This window comes from Drosophila gunungcola, unplaced genomic scaffold (genome assembly GCF_025200985.1).
Source record: "Drosophila gunungcola strain Sukarami unplaced genomic scaffold, Dgunungcola_SK_2 000096F, whole genome shotgun sequence".
NCBI lineage: Eukaryota > Metazoa > Arthropoda > Insecta > Diptera > Drosophilidae > Drosophila > Drosophila gunungcola.
The window spans coordinates 191,856-210,712 of NW_026453258.1; the positions used below are offsets into that span (position 1 = coordinate 191,856).

At 39.2% G+C, this 18,857-nt stretch overlaps 1 pseudogene; it reads left to right on the forward strand.

Moving 5' to 3' along the window:
• Positions 1-12,465: 12,465 nt before the first annotated feature.
• On the forward strand, positions 12,466-16,257 carry LOC128265136 (uncharacterized; annotated as a pseudogene).
• Positions 16,258-18,857: the final 2,600 nt, after the last annotated feature.

Sequence of the window (18,857 nt, forward strand, 5' to 3'; positions counted from 1 at the left end):
AGAATAAGCACTGAGGGCACAGGTAGTGGTTGCATTCTAAATATCAGGGATGGGACTAATCTGTTAGGTGAGGTGCCCCTAATACTCCACCCTAGGGATGAAATGACAGCCGAATTAATCTTCGAGCAGAACATCACAGGACACTTAGGCAATAAGAAAGATTGGACCACATTGTCTGAAGTGCACCCTATGGCTAAACACACCACAGCATGGTACACAGATTGATCCCTGACACAACAAGGCACGGGCCTTGGAATGGTAGGGCCTCGCATAAATGCCATCCCTTGGCCAATATACCAGCATATTCCAGGCTGAGGTATGTGCCATTGGACGTTGTGCAGAGCTCAACATACAGCGTGGTTACAAGGAAAAGAACATATCGATCCGGACAGCCGAGCAGCAATTACTGCTTTACAAAGCAACAAAATCACCTCGAAGCTAGTCCTAGAGGTGAAGAGCTAGCTAAATATATTGGGCAGCCGAAACATGATGGCCCTCAGATGGATTCCGGGACATAAAGATATATCCGGAAATGAACTTGCCTATAAAATGGCAAAACTAGGAGCCGAACAGCCCCTGATAGGACCAGAGCCCTTCTGTAGGGCTATGTGGCATAGGGAGGCACACTATAAAGGAATACCTTAGGAAAGAGGAAGGCGCCATGAGGCAAGAACACTGAAGGAATACCCCAGGCTTAAGGCAAGCCAAAACTCAAATAAATAACTACAACATGAAGTGGTTCAAGGAACTTATTCAACTAGGGAAAAATTCACTTAGAATCGTTAACGGATTGCTAACCGGGCACTGTTGACTAAAAAGTCACCTAGGTAGAAACCTCTAAGCACATCATCGCAGACTGTCCGGCACTAGCAAGTATAAGATGTAAAATCTTAGGAACCAGAACTCTTACACCTGAGCTCCTAGGAAGAATCAACCCACTTAAACTCTCGACTTTATTCGAGGAAGTGGGTTGATACCTGAGTTGTAGGCTCTGAATGGGTCAATAGATCTTACAGGTCGCGGTACACTAAACACCCCGATCCTAATAATAAATAATTTCGGTTGTTAGTGGTGATAGTTCCCCACGATGGTATATCGATTAATTATCTAGTAAAAATCGGTAAAAATCAAAATTTTGCCGACTGATGCACTTTAACGCACTTGTTCCCCATATCTATCTGCCTATACATAATTTATGTAAAAAAAAACTGCCTCTGGCCACAGTCGGAATGAAGCAATTAAACTGTAACTAAGCCCTTACTATGTTTCATTTAGTATTATATTTTAGGACAATAATGATATTAAGTTTGGCATATGGTGGAATAATTGATTTCAAATCATTGTATATAATATATAGTAAGATCATAAGATTCCTTTATTATTTCACTTAATTAAATAAGAGGAAAGTCGAATGTGAAAATTTATAGAGATATTTCTAATTTTGTCTGCATACGTATTATTACTTCTCATTTGCAACATTTGTGTTCTTCGATAATATCACCTAACATGCTGTTGTTAAGCGAAGGTCAACTACCTCGAACCTATTTGAATTGACATCCATTGTAGTAAAAGATTTAATATTAAAATGCAGACTAATGTTATATATACAGATTTAAAAAAGGCTTTAGATTCCGTACCCATTCTCTTTTTTTAAGGTTTTCGAATAATCTAGTAACTTGGATTTCAAGTTATTTTAATGGAAGAACTCAGAGGTTTTTGTTAAACCGCTGTTTCCTATATAACTAACGTTTTGAAGCCATACTTCTTCATAATATGCCATTGGACCGTATATATTCGGTCAACGAATTAGGAGTTCATCTTGAACCAAACTTAAAATTCGACTGTCGCATAAAGTCTACTGTGAACAAGGCTATGAGTGTTCTTGGGCTTCTTAAGAGATGGTCGAAAGAATTTGACGATCCATATATCAAGTAAGCATCGATCAAATTGGGTCGGTACAAAAAAAATTTCTTCTTTCCGCCCTTCTTGGTTTTAACTGGGATCAAAGCATTAGGTTGCCTTCTTACTCTAGTAATTTATTATTGCTTGATTTACCGACTCTTATAAATAGAATCATGCAGAATCATGCTTGGAACTATTATTTTGCACAATTTTGTCAAATGTGATATTGACTCCATAGAATTGGTAAGCCGCTTAACTTTTATCGTGCCTTTTAGACCAACCCGCAACTACCATTCTTTTAATTTGCCAAGATGTACATCAAATTTTGGCCTGCATGAATAGTATAAAAAATAATAATGAATAAAATTAAAAACTAAAATTTTAACATATTTGCACCGTAGTCAGTTTTAGTTTTTATGTCTCTATATTATGTTATTTGTGTTTTCCTCGCGAACTCGATATTTGACCGCACGTAGCAATGTCGTGCTTGGTTTCGTTGGGCCACTTGTTTGTACTGTTTATACCGTATCAACGTTCAAGAAGAAAACCATGCCTTCGGTCTAAGCAATGCTCCCCAAACCCTCTGCCGTCTAATGGACCTGGCCATACCTGCCCCTTCAGAACAGTTTTTCTGTGTTTAGATGACCTTCTGGTTATTTCACAAGATTTTGAGTCCCATTTAGTCACTCTTCAAGAAATCGCGGTTTGTCTAAGAAAAGCTAAACTCACTAATAGCATCGAAATGTGGAAATTCTGCATGCAAGAAAAAAAATAAAATAATTGTGATTTGTTGTTTGAGATGGTCAAATTTCGACAGATCCGGAGAAATCAAAAGCGTTTTACGAGTTCCCTGTACCTGTAGCTATAAAACAGCTGCGTTGGTTCATAGGTTTATCAGACTGGTATCGGCTGTCGAAAACTACGCCCTGTAAGCTTTCCACTGACAGAATTATTGAGATCTAAGAAAGCTTTTGGCCTCCTAATATCCTGTCTAACCTCAGCTCCGATTTTGATTACTCCAGACTTTACGAGACAATTTATATTACTATGCGATGCCAGCACCTATGGAAATAATTGCGTTTTGGCGCAAGAGGGGTCTGAAAAATTGTGAAAATCACAGCGGAATTATACAGTTAGTGGATAAGAATGCCTATCAGTGACTAACAGTAACAAATCGTGCTGCTCTTTAGTGGCTGATGAGACAAAAAGATCTGTCTGGAAGACTTGCAAGATGGTTAATGAAACTACATATAGCTTTTCTATTACACTTAGGTGAGCATCAGAAAACATAGTTGCTAATGTTTTGTCGCGTCAGGACCAGCCTGAGTTAAATGTTGTTAAATGTCACGAGTAGTAATGTTATTGATTTATTTTAAATCATTTTAAAGTGCTAAAATACCTTAACAAATTGAGCGAATAAAATAAAACCAGTCAAGACTTCATGATTTTGTCGATATTTGTCTTGCCCACGAATCCGCGTAAAAAAAATGGATAATTGTAGATCACAACAATTTCATATCCTCTGCCCGCTCAAGAAGTTCACAGCAGCTAAAATATGTGAATTCCTACAAAGCTCCATATTTTACTATTTTACACCTTTAGAGTGCCTGCAGTTGTATTAACGGATATTGGATCTCAATTTATATCTAATTTATTTAAAGCATATATTTATAGTTTTGGCAAAACGCATAGGTGTACGGCAATCAAATTTCCACAAGCAAGTGCTAGTGAAAGGTTAAACAGGTCCGTTTTGCCAGCCAGTTCCATACATGGCCCTGTTATCACACCAGCTAAAAGAAGAGGAGCCCTTCTTATTATTAGTTGGTCAACTTAGAAGGTTAAAAGCTGTTAGCTTACCATCTTAAATATATATTGGTAAGCGAAGTTCAACTACCTCAAACCTATTTGAATTTACATCATTGTAGTTAAAAGATTTAAAAATAAAATTCAGACTAATGTTATATTAACCGATTTAAATAAGGCTTTTGACTCTGTAACCATACTCTTCTTTTAAGGTTTTCGAATAATCTAGTAACTTGGATTTCAAGTTATTTTAATGGAAGAACTCAGAGGTTTTTGTTAAACCGCTGTTTCCTATATGATTAACGTTTTGAAGCCATACTTCTTCATAATATGCCATTGGACCGTATATATTCGCTCAACGATTTAGGAGTTCATCTTGACCAAAAATTAAAATTCGATTGTCACATAAAGTCTACTGTGAACAAGGCTATGAGTGTCCTTCGGCTTCTTAAGCGATGGTCGAAAGAATTTTACGATCCGTATATCAAGTAAGCATCGATCAAATTGAGTCAGTACAAAAAAATTTCTTCTTTCCGCCCTTCGTGGTTTGAACTGGGATCAAAGCGTAAATACATTCATACATACATACCTTAAATACATTCAGGTCAAGCATAAATAGGTAGGTTCAGATAATGCCCCTTCGAACAAGTCTTGTCTCATTATCTGTGTTTGTAGTGTCCTACTTTTTACGTAAAACTCAGAAATTATTGTTAGGGTCAAGTTACGCAGGGGCTGCTTCATTTTGTCTATGGCTAGACGAATTTTTTTTACAAAGGTTTTGAATGGGCATTATACAAAATATTGATTTTACCAATGCTTACATGACGTTTACTAGATATTAACTATTTACGTTGGGAACTATCACCACTAACGACAGGAAACAACGCTATAGTTCAGTGTCCTGACTATTAGATACCCGTTACTCAGCCTACAAACTGTTATGAAAACAGCCGGGGAAAAAGGCGGGAGGATATGGATATTCATTGAAATTGCCATTTTACTTATTGGGTACATGCTGCACTACAGATATTAGCATCAATTCGATATATTCTAATTTCCTGTTTATTTGTTTATTTATTTATTTGTTATTTATTTATTTGTTATTTATTTATTTGTTATTTATTTATTTGTTATTTATTTATTTGTTATTTATTTATTTATTTCCTTAAGCAATATGTATTATACAAGATTAAGTATAACAGGTAGCAAGTTAAATTATAAGTTTGATGTTGAAAGGAACGCAATGACTTTACATGAGTTCGACTCATAGGAGCACTCAAAGGATAATAAGTGGTTCATTTTAGTTATCACATAAAACTCTGAAGGGGTCAAGTCGGGAATAGTTTGCCTGGTAATTCTAATGGATGCAACTCGCCGGAGTTGGTCTGCTAGGAACATTCCAATTGAGAAGAGTAAACTGCGCCGTTAATGATTTTATGCACGAAGATTATACAATGACAGGTCCGACGGTCCTTCAAGGTAGGTAGATCCAAAAGGTGAAACCTTCACCTATAAGAGGGCAGGCGATCCTGGTCGAACAGGACGCCAAGATCTTGAACGGTATCTATGCCTTCAAGGGCAGTATGATCAATGCAGTATGTGTAAATATATGGATTGGACCGGTAAAATGACATGGATTTACATTTTTTGGATTAAGCAGTAGCTTATTGATTTGGCACCAGGATTGAAGGTTGTTTAAGTCGAGCTTGAGCTACATGTGGACCTTTGCATTGGACCTTTTGGGTACTATTTCCTGATTAGGAACGAATCCACGCTAGTAGATTTTGAGGAAATCCGATAAGGAGAAGCTTGTGAATAAGTAGCTTATGGTTGACCGAGTCTAAAGGCTTTACTAAAGTCCGTGAAAATTACGACAGTTTGCCTTGAGAATTGAAAGAAAAGAATGTTGTAAACTCAAGTAGATTAGTCGTAGGTGAACGACATTTTATAAAGCCATGTTGATATGGAAATAATATACAGCTACACTGATGCTGCAGTTGGTCGCAAATAATTTTTTCGAAAAGCTTAGGAATGGCACTAAATTATGCAATACCGCGGTAGTTGCTAGAATCAGTCTTGCTTCCCTTTTTGTGGAGGGAAATGATAAAGGATTCCTTCCAAATGTCCAGAAAAGTGAAATGCGCCAATGGAATCAGGCTATAAATTTGGTCTTTTGAAATTTAAAATTCTGTCAACATATAGCCTGAATCCATTGGCGCATTAAAACGCATTTAGCCTAATGCTCATTTATTTACACAGGGAATCCCATAAGGCTAAATGCCGCATTTAAAATAAATGCGATTTTTAAATGCGATTAAAAAACATTCGCCCCGAACATTTTTAAGCAAAATACCGGAAAATAGCGATATTTAACGATATTTTGTTCGTGTCACCATTACAACAGCTGTTTTCTATATGCAAGGTTGGCGAAATTTTTGAATTTTTTGAATATAAAATCTATTTTATAAAAAAAAGGAGCGCACCCTGCAAATTCTGCTCGCAGTACCACAAAGCATTATTGCTGGATCTATGGCATAAAATAAATCCCACATATTCGGGGATCCTGCCCTTATTAGAAACTGTGGTGGTCTCCATTTCAAACTCGTCGAACAACGTCAGAATTCAGAAGTAAACAAACGCAGATCAGCTGTTCGTGCCACTCACATGTTGGAGTAGCATTAGCTAATTGCTAATGCGCCAATGGAATCAGGCACATTTAAAAAGTCCAATAATGCGCCAATGGAATCAGGCTATAAATTTCAGAGCAAAAATTTCGGGAGGTGTGCGACTCCTTTAGCTCTATCAAGCCCAACGTTTTAACGCAAATTTCACCATTGTCGAATGCACCTTTTTTCCGTGTCAATTTTTAAACAAATGATACCGATGTTTAACGATATTTTGTTCGTGCCACCGCTGTTTTTTTTATATGTAAGGTTGGCGCAATTTTTGATGTCTTTTGAATATAAAATCTATTTTGTATAAAAATTACTGAAACCTAGAGCGCAGTACTACAATGCATTACTGCTGGATCTCTGGCAGGAAATAACTCCCACATAAACGGGGATCCATGCCCTTTTTAGAAACTGTGGTAATCTCCATTGCAAACCCGTCATAACAACGCAATCAGCTTTTTTTTATATGTAAGGTTGGCGCAATTTTTGATGTCTTTTGAATATAAAATCTATTTTGTATAAAAATTACTGAAACCTAGAGCGCAGTACTACAATGCATTACTGCTGGATCTCTGGCAGGAAATAACTCCCACATAAACGGGGATCCATGCCCTTTTTAGAAACTGTGGTGGTCTCCATTGCAAACCCGTCATAACAACGCAATCAGCTTCTCTTCCTTGAGCTGAGCATTATAGAGTTTAGTAAACTCACTCATGTTCAATAATTTTAAGTAATTTCTTTTGAATTTGCCAAAATGCAAAAGTAAACAAACCCAGATCAGCTGCTCGTGCCACTCACATGTCGGAGTAGCATTAGCTAAATGCTAATGCGTCAATGGAATCAGGCACATTTTAAAAGTCCACTGCCAAAGGAACCTTTGTAGCGGTCACCAGGACAATGCAGGCTTTTTTAACTTCTTCTTGCCCCATTACGACCGAGAACTTTTTCTTTTTTTCAGCCACTTGTGTTTCCTTTGTTTCGGCCACTTCACTCTTGTGCTTCGCATCCAAATGTCGCTTTAGGTAGTTCGAATAGTTGCCAATGAAATTTTGTTTACAAATTCGACACTCCGAAACATTAGTTTCCACGTGGAATGTAAAATAATATAATTACGCTTCTGACCCATCTCGTAATGCGATTCACAATGAAAAAATAGTATTAGCGCCGGTTAAGACAAGCGATTGTTAAAAAAGATACGAACGCTGCATGAGCGTAAAGCACAGTCAAATTCCTGATCTTTGTAATCCGAGCTCGTCTTCGGCCTCGGATCCGAGTAAGTTTCCTTAAATGGTACTTGTTATTAATATAATCAATACTTACGTTTTTATTCAGTAAATATTGAGTATATTTTAATCGTAATAAATGAGTTCTAAAAATAAAAAAAAATTTAAAAAAACGTAGTTAACTCTTGAATTTTAAGTTTTTTTTACAAAAATATATAACAATATTGCCGCAAATCAAATAAGTTTTAGTTGGTTGGAATAACTAGAAATCACTGCAGAAAATAAAACCAGAAGTCCTCAAGTGTGGTTTTGTGATTCCTAAGCAGGGATATGAAACAATTTTGGCAAAAAATCTAACACAGTTGCCGTGACCATCAATTGCGTTTTTTTTCTGTACGGACAAAATAAAAATCAATAAAGTTTTTTAGTGCAGAAAAAAACAAAGGGGTGGCTTTGTAATCCCTTTACAAGGATTTGAAACAATTTTGGCGAAAAAATTAACATAGTGACTTACAATTGAGTTTTATTTTGAGTAATAAAAATAAAAACCTTTAATATTCATAATTTTTGAGTTTTATTTTTTTTAATCAATAATAATAATTATTTTTGAGTTTTATTTTTTATGATCAAAAATAATTATTATGCCATATAGAAAATAGTAAAAATTGAAAAATAATCATTACCAAGGGATTTTTATTTCAAAACTTATAATGATTACCGTCTCTGAACGAAAGACTTGATTCACCGATAGTGACAATGAGCACAGGGAAGCGTGCGCAAGGAGAGTACTATCCGATCTTGAAAACGATAAGCAACCAAAAGGTATCGCTTTTATAAGATTTTGGGCAGAAAGTCATTTGGTTCTGGAGAAACGGATGTGAAAGTGCGGAAAAATTTGTTTCCTATATTGGAGCTGTTAGGGCCGGTGGAGCAAAAACTCATACTTTTATGGCATGGTTGCATTCTGACTTTAAATACGCGTCCAACGACACTCAATTATCTGAATCCGATGCTCCGTTAAAATGATGTTCAGCAATCAAGATTTAGATTAATGGTTTGTATTTGCGTATTAAAGCGATGTTTAAGGGTCCTATAACCAAGTTTTCTGTATTTACTTTTATTCTACCACTTTTTGGAAAACCCGCTAGCTAAGCGGGAAAACGGATATAAAAGCAAGTTTTTACACACCCACATCTTCCAACTTTTGATATACAACAATTTTTCTCAAAAATTCACTTTTGGGAGTTATTTAGCGTTTAAAAATTCAACCCATTTTAAAACTTTTCAGAATGCAATTTCATTACGATTATGAAAACTTCTCATTGCAATTAATAGAGATATCATATTATTATTAATATCAGCAATATAACAATTATTTTGTTGGTCAGGGGACAGAACAGTGTTCTTCGGTGTTTTAATATACAAGTCATTTGGGAACAACTCCTGGGGGTGGTTCTGACGTACTTTTATTAAAAAAATGGGATCAAAGCAAACTTAAACCATCCAAAGTAAATATACCATTGCAGCTTTTGCAAAAAATATCGATATTAATTCGTATGTGTTTAAAAACATTGAAGCTTTAATGATTTTCGATTGTTCCAATGGGAGCTATATGAATTGTCGTCCGAACAGCCTAGTTCCAACTTTTTTACCTGCAATATAAAAATTACTTTTGGGAAAATTTCCTACAGATAGATTTAAAACTGTGAGACAAATTTGGGTAGAAACGTTAATGTAGCTAGATACACTCTCCTTGTGATGCTGATCAAGAATATATATACTTTATAAAGTCGGAAATGTCTCCTTCACTGCGTTTGGAACTTTTGAATTAATTTTAAAAGCCCTCATTCAGAAGAATAAATAAATAAAAAAATATAAATTGTAAATGGAATCGCAGCTCGCAATAAAAAGGTTGTTAAATTTACACAGTTATATAATGCAAAGTTAAAGTTAATGCGGGATAACCTTAAAAACGTCTGCGTGTGTTTTTTAAGAATTAATTTATGTTGTCGGAAATTCAGTTCTAGCAATTATTGCAAACTTTGTCCAGCTCAAGCATCTTTATTAGGAAACCTATCCTTAAAACATGTATGAGAAAGGTAAAGAATGGTCTATTTCAAGTGAAACAAGCTATCGATGACCAAAATCAGCTAAGAAAAACTGGAAATAAAAAAACGTATTGGCTTGAAAACAGGTAATAAACGTTGTTTAACCCTTTAACCATTTAAAAAATTGTGTGTCTTTTTTTGAATCAGGGAGTCCATCTGGACCGAAAAATCAAGATTTGATCTCATCGATTTAAATGTATAAACCAGTGTTATCAGCTATTATCGGAAAGAAAAATTAAAATGAATTGGAAAACAATTGGAACATGGCTTTGCATATTATTAAATACATTAAATACATTAAAATGCTGCCAGCACATACAACATGCTTATTTCCAACAAGGGAACAATGTAAAAAGTTGAACGACAGAATGTTGGAGTTTATTTCTTTAGAAAAAATTTTAACAGCTAAAGATTTAAAAACGCCATTCAAAGAGCTAAAACCGAAAACATTAAACAAAAATAAAAGGAAAGTGCTAAGAAACAATTAATTTAGCGAATTTCAGAAAAATATAAAAGGTGCTAAAAAAATGTTACTTCGAAACTTAGACTTTGCATCAGGTCTATTCAAATATTAAATGGTGCAATAGGGGTTTTTAAATAACTATATGTAAAAGTGAATATCGTTATCCCGCACTGTAAAATCAGTTGCCAAATTGTCTATTTAATTTGAAGAAGAGGAATACGAACTTGATCGCATGTAACCAATATTTTAGCTAAATCAAAATCTCTTTATTACACGAAAACAATTTCCTAAAGCTTTGCCATACCCAATGACCATTCATAAAAGCCAATGTCTAACAATCACCTCTGGAGTTGTTGATATTGGTTTTAGTGATTTATCTAATGGAAAAACCTATGTTGCGTTATCTCGCTTAAAAACTCTTTCTGGCTTACACATTCTAAACTTAAACCCAAAACGTATTAAAACAAATGACGGGGCAAAAATAAAGAGTACTACCGGTTAAGAAGTAAATATTGAAAAGAGTTGTGGATCTTGGTGGCAGTGTTTTTCTAATGGACAAAACGCTTTCTGGCTTATACATTCTAAACCTAAGCCCAAAAAGTATTAAAAACAAATGATGGGGCAATAAAAGAGCACAACCGGTTAAGAACCATTTTATTATTATATGTATATAATAAGAAAAATGAAATTGTATCTGATATAAATATTTACTACGAAGTTAAAAACATTGAGCTTTCCGCATTAGACAAAAATGTTAAAAATCACAAGTACATAACAATCGTCGTATGGAAAACCCAATGCCTTAAAACTATAACGCGCGTTAAAGAATTAGATCTGAATGATCAAAATAATAATATATTAAAAGTATCGTTATTAGTTATACAAACCCTTTAATGATGGGAAAAAATTTTAACATTTCTGATTATAACTTTTAATAACATGGAACAGCAATACAGCTTAGATTTTTTGCGAAAACTATTGGAATGTCTTTCGTTAACAGGAATAAAACCATTTTTTGTACATAAACATATAGTAAATTTGAAGTGCTCTAACTACAACAGAAATGTCATTGCGAACTTATAACTTCCGGAAGAAATAAAGTCCATACCCAATTAAATTGGGTAAATATTAACTACGGTGTTTAAAAAAAATATTGAAAATAGCTAATATCCACATTGCAGAGCTCTTCTACAAAGTCAGACACTCAAGCCGTGTTCTTATTTTTCCACTTAGTTTAGTCGATCGTTCCAATATGAAAATAGACAACATTCATTTAAAAAGCACTCAACAAAGTAATTATTTCACCAACGTCTAGGATTTAATAAAGGGCAATATAATCCCATTTCACATAAAGAGGGAATCTATTTTAAAGCCGATGATGCAACAACAACTAAATCTTCATGGCCTCGTAAGAGCAAAGATCTGTACATACTTTTTATTAAGGAGAGGTAAATTTTAAAAGTAGTTAGTAGTGAAAAATTGTTGTTAAGGAAAAGAAAAATACTTGTTTGCCGACTGGAAATGACGCTACAGTGCCTGTGCGATGCCAAGTGGCGTTCAGCTAAGATCAAGAGTCAGAACTGTGTGCTCTGGATTTCAATAGCCAAGTCGTACAGGGCTGACTTATGATCATGACATTAAGGTTCACTTTTATTGTTAGCAGGACTTTGAGCTTTGCTGTAAGAAGACTATTATTTCAAACGTGACTATCGCACCTTCAACTCTAAAAACTTCTGATATCAGATATTGTGACGACTATATTTATTTTACCAAAAATAAGTACTTTATTTTTATTCAGCGCACAATAATGTTACTTAACTATTCCAAAGCAGCGTGCCGATTACAAAAAAAAAATTGAATAAAAACAAAGAAATTTTTTTTTTTTTGGTAAAATAAAAAATTTAAATGCTCCTGCGAAAATTCTTTAAACACTTAATTTTTGTTCCTTCTTAATTAAAACGGACTAAGGTGTAAGTCGGACTGTGCCGAGAGTCAGCCTGGCTGAGGGCCTGGGTTAAAAACTAGTTCAGTCTTAAACGGTGGGTTCAGGGAGATGGCGACCCCCTGTTCTAACTATCGCCTTACCCGGGCATCGCGGATCTCTGCCCTCTCGCAACTCGTGGGATTCAAATAATGGACACCAACAAAAAAAAAATAAACACCACAAGGAGTGCCCTAAGAATCCCGTCACGCTTTAGAAGGTGGGTGCTGCAACAGCGACAGGATCTGCGAGCGTTGGCTCCGCCTGTGCTGGCAACACCTCGGGGGCTATCGCGAAAGGGCCCCATCCCAAAATGGGGTTGAAAGGTGGAAGACAGTCGGCCGCCAGCACCTCTGCAAAGTGCGCGTCGGCGCCAAAAACTGCAGAAGGTGCAGCTATGACTGTCGCTCCACTCACCGAGCAAAGCAAATTTACCTATGCGGAGAAGCGGACTGCCGCGCACACACTCCGCTCACAAAACAGGAGCAAGATCGCCCACCCCTCAGCCGAATGGTTCAAGAAGGTTGAGTGGGCGTAAAAGGTGCTCCCAAGTTATGGCCAGAGAACGCACAGCCCAAGAGGCAGTGATCACTAGAATTGCCTGGACCTGCGGCAAAGAGATCAAAGGTCCAACCAAACCTGTCTTTTGCGGACAACACGCGGGATGGGATTTTGATTGGGCTGGTGGACGAGGGAAGTCCCGGAGGCCGGATCCCCAAAAATCAATGGAAGGCAGTCGAGGGGAAGCTGGCCAAGGACGCGGGGTGGTTCCAATTCAGCGTCAAAGTGGTGGCCTGCGATAGTCAGCGGTCGGCTGACCTATACAAGAAAGCCACAGACCTAGTGCTGGTACAGGAACCTTGGGTCGTTGGAGGCAAAGTCTCTAAACTGGGCACCAAGGAATTCAAGTTGCTACTTGACCCTAAATGAGGTAAAATTCGAACTTGCATTTTAGCCAAAAGGCACCTAAGCATATTTCTGCTTCATAATTACAGCAACAGAGACAACACCGTAGCAACCCTGGATCTTCCAGCTGCTACCATCAGGGTGACAAGGAGGACCCCTCAGACGAGCTAGTCCGAAAACTGGTCGAAGAGAGCGAGGCGCTCAACATTGGCCTGGTAATCGGCTGCGACGCAAATGTTCAACACACTCAGTGGGGAAGCCCATCAAGCAATAACAGGGGTCAGTCTCATTTTAATTTCATCCTTGGCTCTAATCTATTCCTATGCAACAGGGGTAACACCCCCACCAACATCACAAAAAATAGCCAAACGGTCATTGACCTTACCTTGGTGTCAGGCAGTATGCAAAAAATATTCAGAAATTGGGAATTCTCAAGCCGTACCTCCTTTTCAAGCCACAGATTCATAGAAACTACTTTATCATTAGACCCTCCTACTCCATCTAAATTCGTTAACCTTAGAAGAATAAACTGGCGCGCTTATAGAGAAGCCTTTCTGGGTATACTTCCAATAGAAACCCCTAATGACAATAGTGATCTACCCAGTCAAGATAACTTAGGAACTTTCACAGAAGCCTGCACTATGGCTTCGAATCAGCCTACCCTAAATGCAAACCGAGGGGATCCAAAAACCTTTCTTGGTGGACCCAGAAACTTTCAGAACTCAGATCCAGCTGTAGAAACCTTTTCAACAGGGCGAATGGAACTAGCCTCCTACAAGAAGGTCATAAGAAAAGGAAAACGATCAGCTTGGCAGACCTTCTGCTCAAACATAGAGGAAGATTCCCTCCAAAACAACCCCCTCCTTGGAAACCATAAAAAAAACCAGATGGTTCATGGTCAGACTCGTGTAACGAGTCCCTAAGCCTACTTATACACACCTTTCGGGTAGTCTCCCGGTAGAACGACTTTTAGAAAATCAGGCTTGTTGAAGCATCGACCTGGAAACGCTTCTTTCTGAACGCAACATAAGATGGGCCATAACCAGTTTCAAACCTTTCAAATCACCAGGACCTGATCATGCAGCATCCAAATGACTTGCCGTCAACTGGCTAAAGAAAATTTTCCGCACCATACTTAAGATAGGAACATTGCCATCAACATGGAGGGAAACAAAGGTAGTCTTTATACCCAAAGCGGGCAAAGCCTCGCACACGACGACGAAAGATTTCCGGCCTATAAGTCTGACATCCTTTCTACTTAAGAGTTTTGAACGACTGATTGGACTGCACATCAGGTCAGTCATGGACTCAAAACAATTATCAGCAGCACAACATGCGTACTCAAATGGCAAGTCCACCGAACCAGCTCTACACGCGGTAGTCAGTCAATTCGAAAAGTCTCTCAACCACAAGGAATACGCACTAGTTGTATGCCTGGACATAGAGGGCGCTTTCAAAAATGTTCTCCGTGCAGCCATAACCGAATCCCTCATTGGGTGTTGAGGTTCAAGTCGTGGAGCTAATCAATAAATTGCTGATGAGCAACATGGTAACCTACAATCTAGAAACACAAACAAGATTCGTGAACAGGTGTACCCCTCAGGGTGGTGTACTCTCCCCTCTACTATGGAACATCGCAGTAAATAAGCTGCTGTGTAACATGGAAGGGGGTGGATGTAAGGTTGTGGCAAATGCGGACGATGTCGCCATTATTTTCTCAGAGAAATTCCCTCAGACACTATGCGATCTTATGACCGCCAAACATAAAATACTCTCTGACTGGACAACAGAGAGAGGTCTAGGGGTAAACCCCTCGAAAGCGGAGCTGGTGCTGTTCATAAACAGATACAAGGTTCCTCAACTATACCCACCAACATTAAATAACTGCTCTCTCTCTCCCTCAGTGATAACGCTAGATACTTGGGGTTAGTACTATATAAGGCAAGAGAGAACGCGAAAGGCAACAAATGCCCTCTATTCCTGCAAAAAACCATCGGAACGAAAAGGGGCATGTTTCAGAAAATCGTCAACTGGATACACACAGCGATAGTCAAGCCTATTCTACTCTACCCTGCGCTAATGAAGCAGACAACTACAGCAAACCTTAACAAGGTTCAACGAATGGCATCCTTATTCATAAGCGGAGCCCGTCGCATCACCCCCAACGATGCGTTAAATGCTATTCTATTCTTCCCAGCCTGGACTTAGCCGGCATGGAGCGGGCCAAGATAGCTGCGGTTCGAATGGGGGACTAAGGGCAATGGAAATCCCAAACATATGGACATGCCAGGATACTCCAGCAAGACACAACGATCCCACCTAAAACGGATCTATGCGAACCAATTGAATACATCCACACCCCCTTTTAAGCATTGCTCCCAACCAGAGAAGACTGGGAGCAAGGTAAACCGGCCCTAATAGAGGCAGTCAATTTCTACACTGACGGTTCCAAATTAAATAATCAAGTCGGAGGAGGTATATACTCCGACCAACTTAACATCAGGAAATCCTTCAGACTTCCGGATCACTGCAGTGTCTTCCAAGCGGAAGTATATGCTATAAATGAAGCATGGATGCTCCTAAACGAAATGGGTAAACATCTACAGTGATAGTCAAACGGCTATCAGGTCGATTATCTCGACCAATACAAACTCTCAAACCATATCAAACTGCTGCTAATCTCTACATGAGATGGCTTTGCAGTTTAAAATATACCTAATATGGGTCCCGGGTAACCAAAATGTGGCAGGCAATTTTATTGCAGATAAGCTGGCCAGGCATGGCACTACCGTTCCTCTTCTTCCGGACAAGCTAAAAATTAAAAACAATTATAAAAAACCTGCGAGCCTAGCATGGACACATGTAAGGCATTGTCGCATCTCTCGCCAGACATGGCCAATTATTGATGCGAAGAGAACTTCTGAACTTCTAAGGCTAAACCGTACCGAGTGCGGAATGCACCGCCATTGGCCACTGGTTGGTCGGCACCGATGCAAGCAGACTGGGCGATTTCTGCAGAAGATACAGGGACGAGGAGGAGTAGAAAACGGTGGAACATCTGTTCTGTTCCTGCCCGGCCCTATGCAGATCTAGACTGTACCACTTTGGGAATCCCTTCATGAGCAGTCTTTCTGAACTGGCGAGTATAAGCCTAAAGTGAATAATAAAATTCATGAAAGCAACCAGACGGGTGCTATGATAGGTCAGCTGCAGTAAGAGCAGCAGACAATAATATTGGAAAGGGGACACAGGTCCACGCGGTCCACAGGTCCACCTCGGTCTAAGTATTTTTAATTTTTCCTTAACCTGATTCAATTATTCCTTAATTACCTGGACTGCATCTCCTGAGGATTTAACATTCTGTAAGTCCAACAATGCCCTTGCTATCTGTTTAACATAACCTTCATAACCCCTTAAATTTAAAATATGGTCGAATGTTTTTACTCCGGTGTGTAACGAACTGATTTCTATGTATTCTCGATCGCTACGTTAACGGGCGGCTAGCTCAGAGAGGTTATGGGTTCGTTCCACCAAATGTATATTGGGTGATTGCCTTTGACCAAAGAATAACGCAAGAGTTCTGTTGGGCTCGTAACTGTCTTTATTCGTCTCCTTCTACAAGCCTCGCGGCTCTTCAGCTGCTGCTCCTCGTCGTCATCCTCTGCGGCGTCGCTCCTCGTCGCTGTCCTTCGCGTCGTCGCTCCTCGTCGTCGACTGCTTGCTGGTATCTGACTCGTGTCGGCTCCTTCGAGACTCTGGATGTTATGCGAACCTCACTGTCGGGACCGGCAAGGTGTTTCGCCTAGCAGGTAGAACGAGGTTCAGCCTTTTCGCCTAGCCACCTTTGTCGCAGGCTCCCTAATTTGGTCCGGATTGTGTCGGCAAGGTGTATCGCCTAGCAGGTTCGACCTCTTCGCCCAGCCACCTTTATCGCAGACTCCACGCAAGGACTCCCTGAGCTCGATTTAACCACGACCTAGCACCCGTTGGATCTCAGCGTTGAAGCCTCAGCCTTGTAGACTCTCAGTCGTTCGGCGTCTCGACTTTGCGACCTTGATCCTGGTCCTCGGCACTTGATTAACTTGCTACTGGTCTCGCGTACACGCACTCGCTTTGATTCTCGCACTATTACTCCCCCTGTGCTGCGCTTGCGCCGCCTTTTATAGCCTGTGATGGTCCCGTTATTTCCCTTATCCAGCTCGCGTGATCGGGTCCAAGGTCCACTGCCGCACCGTTAGTTCACGGTGCGTCCTCTTTGTGCGGGTCCGAAGTCCGCCATTTTACCGTTCGACCCTGTTGCCCTTGCCGTCCACGGTCCACGGTGTCTCCGCTTTGCCCGGGTCCAAGGTCCGTCGTTGACCTTGTTGCCCTTGACTCCTCCGGCATTCTCGCCTCCTTTGCTGTTGCTATGCAGCTCTCCTGCCTCGGAATTTGTGGGGAGTTTTAAGACTCCTCACAGGTTATTACTTTTGATTTTTCTTCTTTCAATTTCCGAATATCTATTGCCCGTCCTTGGATCGTTATGCATACGTAGCCGTGAACATATTAACATTTATTTTTGTTTTATTTTTTTTTTTTTTTGAATTTGTTTTTTTTGATTTGATTTGTGTATCTTTTTTTTCTAGTAACAAATGTTACACCATTATCTTCGTGTACTGTGCGCTCCCTAAGTCTAGGCGTTAACATGTTCCTACTATTCTCGTTTCTTTGAACTACATCTCCTTCTTCTAACTCTAGAAGTTCTTTTCTTTCCTCATTGAGGTTACTTGTCCTATCCGGATTTTGTTTTTCCAACTTTTCCGTCACATCCTTATATATTTTTACCTGGTTCGCAATTAACTTTATCAGATACTCTTGCTTAGTATCGAGATTGATTTTCTTTTCGAAAATGTGCGTTCTCTCCGAGAACAATTTGAATATTAATAGATACTTGGGGTTAGTACTATATAAGCCAAAAGAAAACGCGAAAGGCAACAAATGCCCTCTATTCCTGCAAAAAAGCCATCGGAACAAAAAGGGGCATATCCCAGAAAATCGTCAACTGGATACACACAGCGATAGTCAAGCCTATTCTACTCTACCCTGCGGTAATGAAGCAGACAACCACAGCAAACCTTAACATGGTTCAACGAATGGCATCCTTATTCATAAGCGGAGCCCGTCGCATCACCCCCAACGAGGCGTTAAATGCTATTCTGAACCTTCCCAGCCTGGACTTAGACGGAATGGAGTGGGCCAAGATGGCTGCGGTTCGAATTGGGGACTTAGGGCAATGGAAATCCCAAACATATGGTCATGCCAGGATACTCCAGCAAGACACAACGATCCCACCTAAAACGGATCTATGCGAACCAATTGAATACATCCACACTCCCTTTGAAGCATTGCTCCCAACCAGCGAAGACCAGAGAGCAAGGTCTACCGGCCCTAATAGAGGCAGTCAATTTCTACACTGATGGCTCCAAATTAAATTATCAAGTCGGAGGAGGTATATACTCCGACCAACTTAACATCAGGAAATCTTTCAGACTTCCGGATCACTGCAGTGTCTTCCAAGCGGAAGTATATTCTATAAATGAAGCATTGATGCTCCTAAACGAAATGGGAAAACATCAACAGTGATAGTCAAACGGCTATCAGGTCGATTTTCTCGACCAATACAAACTCTCAAACCATATCAAACTGCCGCTAATCTCTACATGAGCTGGCTTTGCAGTTTAAAATATACCTAATATGGGTCCCGGGTAACCAAAATGTGGCAGGCAATTTTATTGCAGATAAGCTGGCCAGGCATGGCAC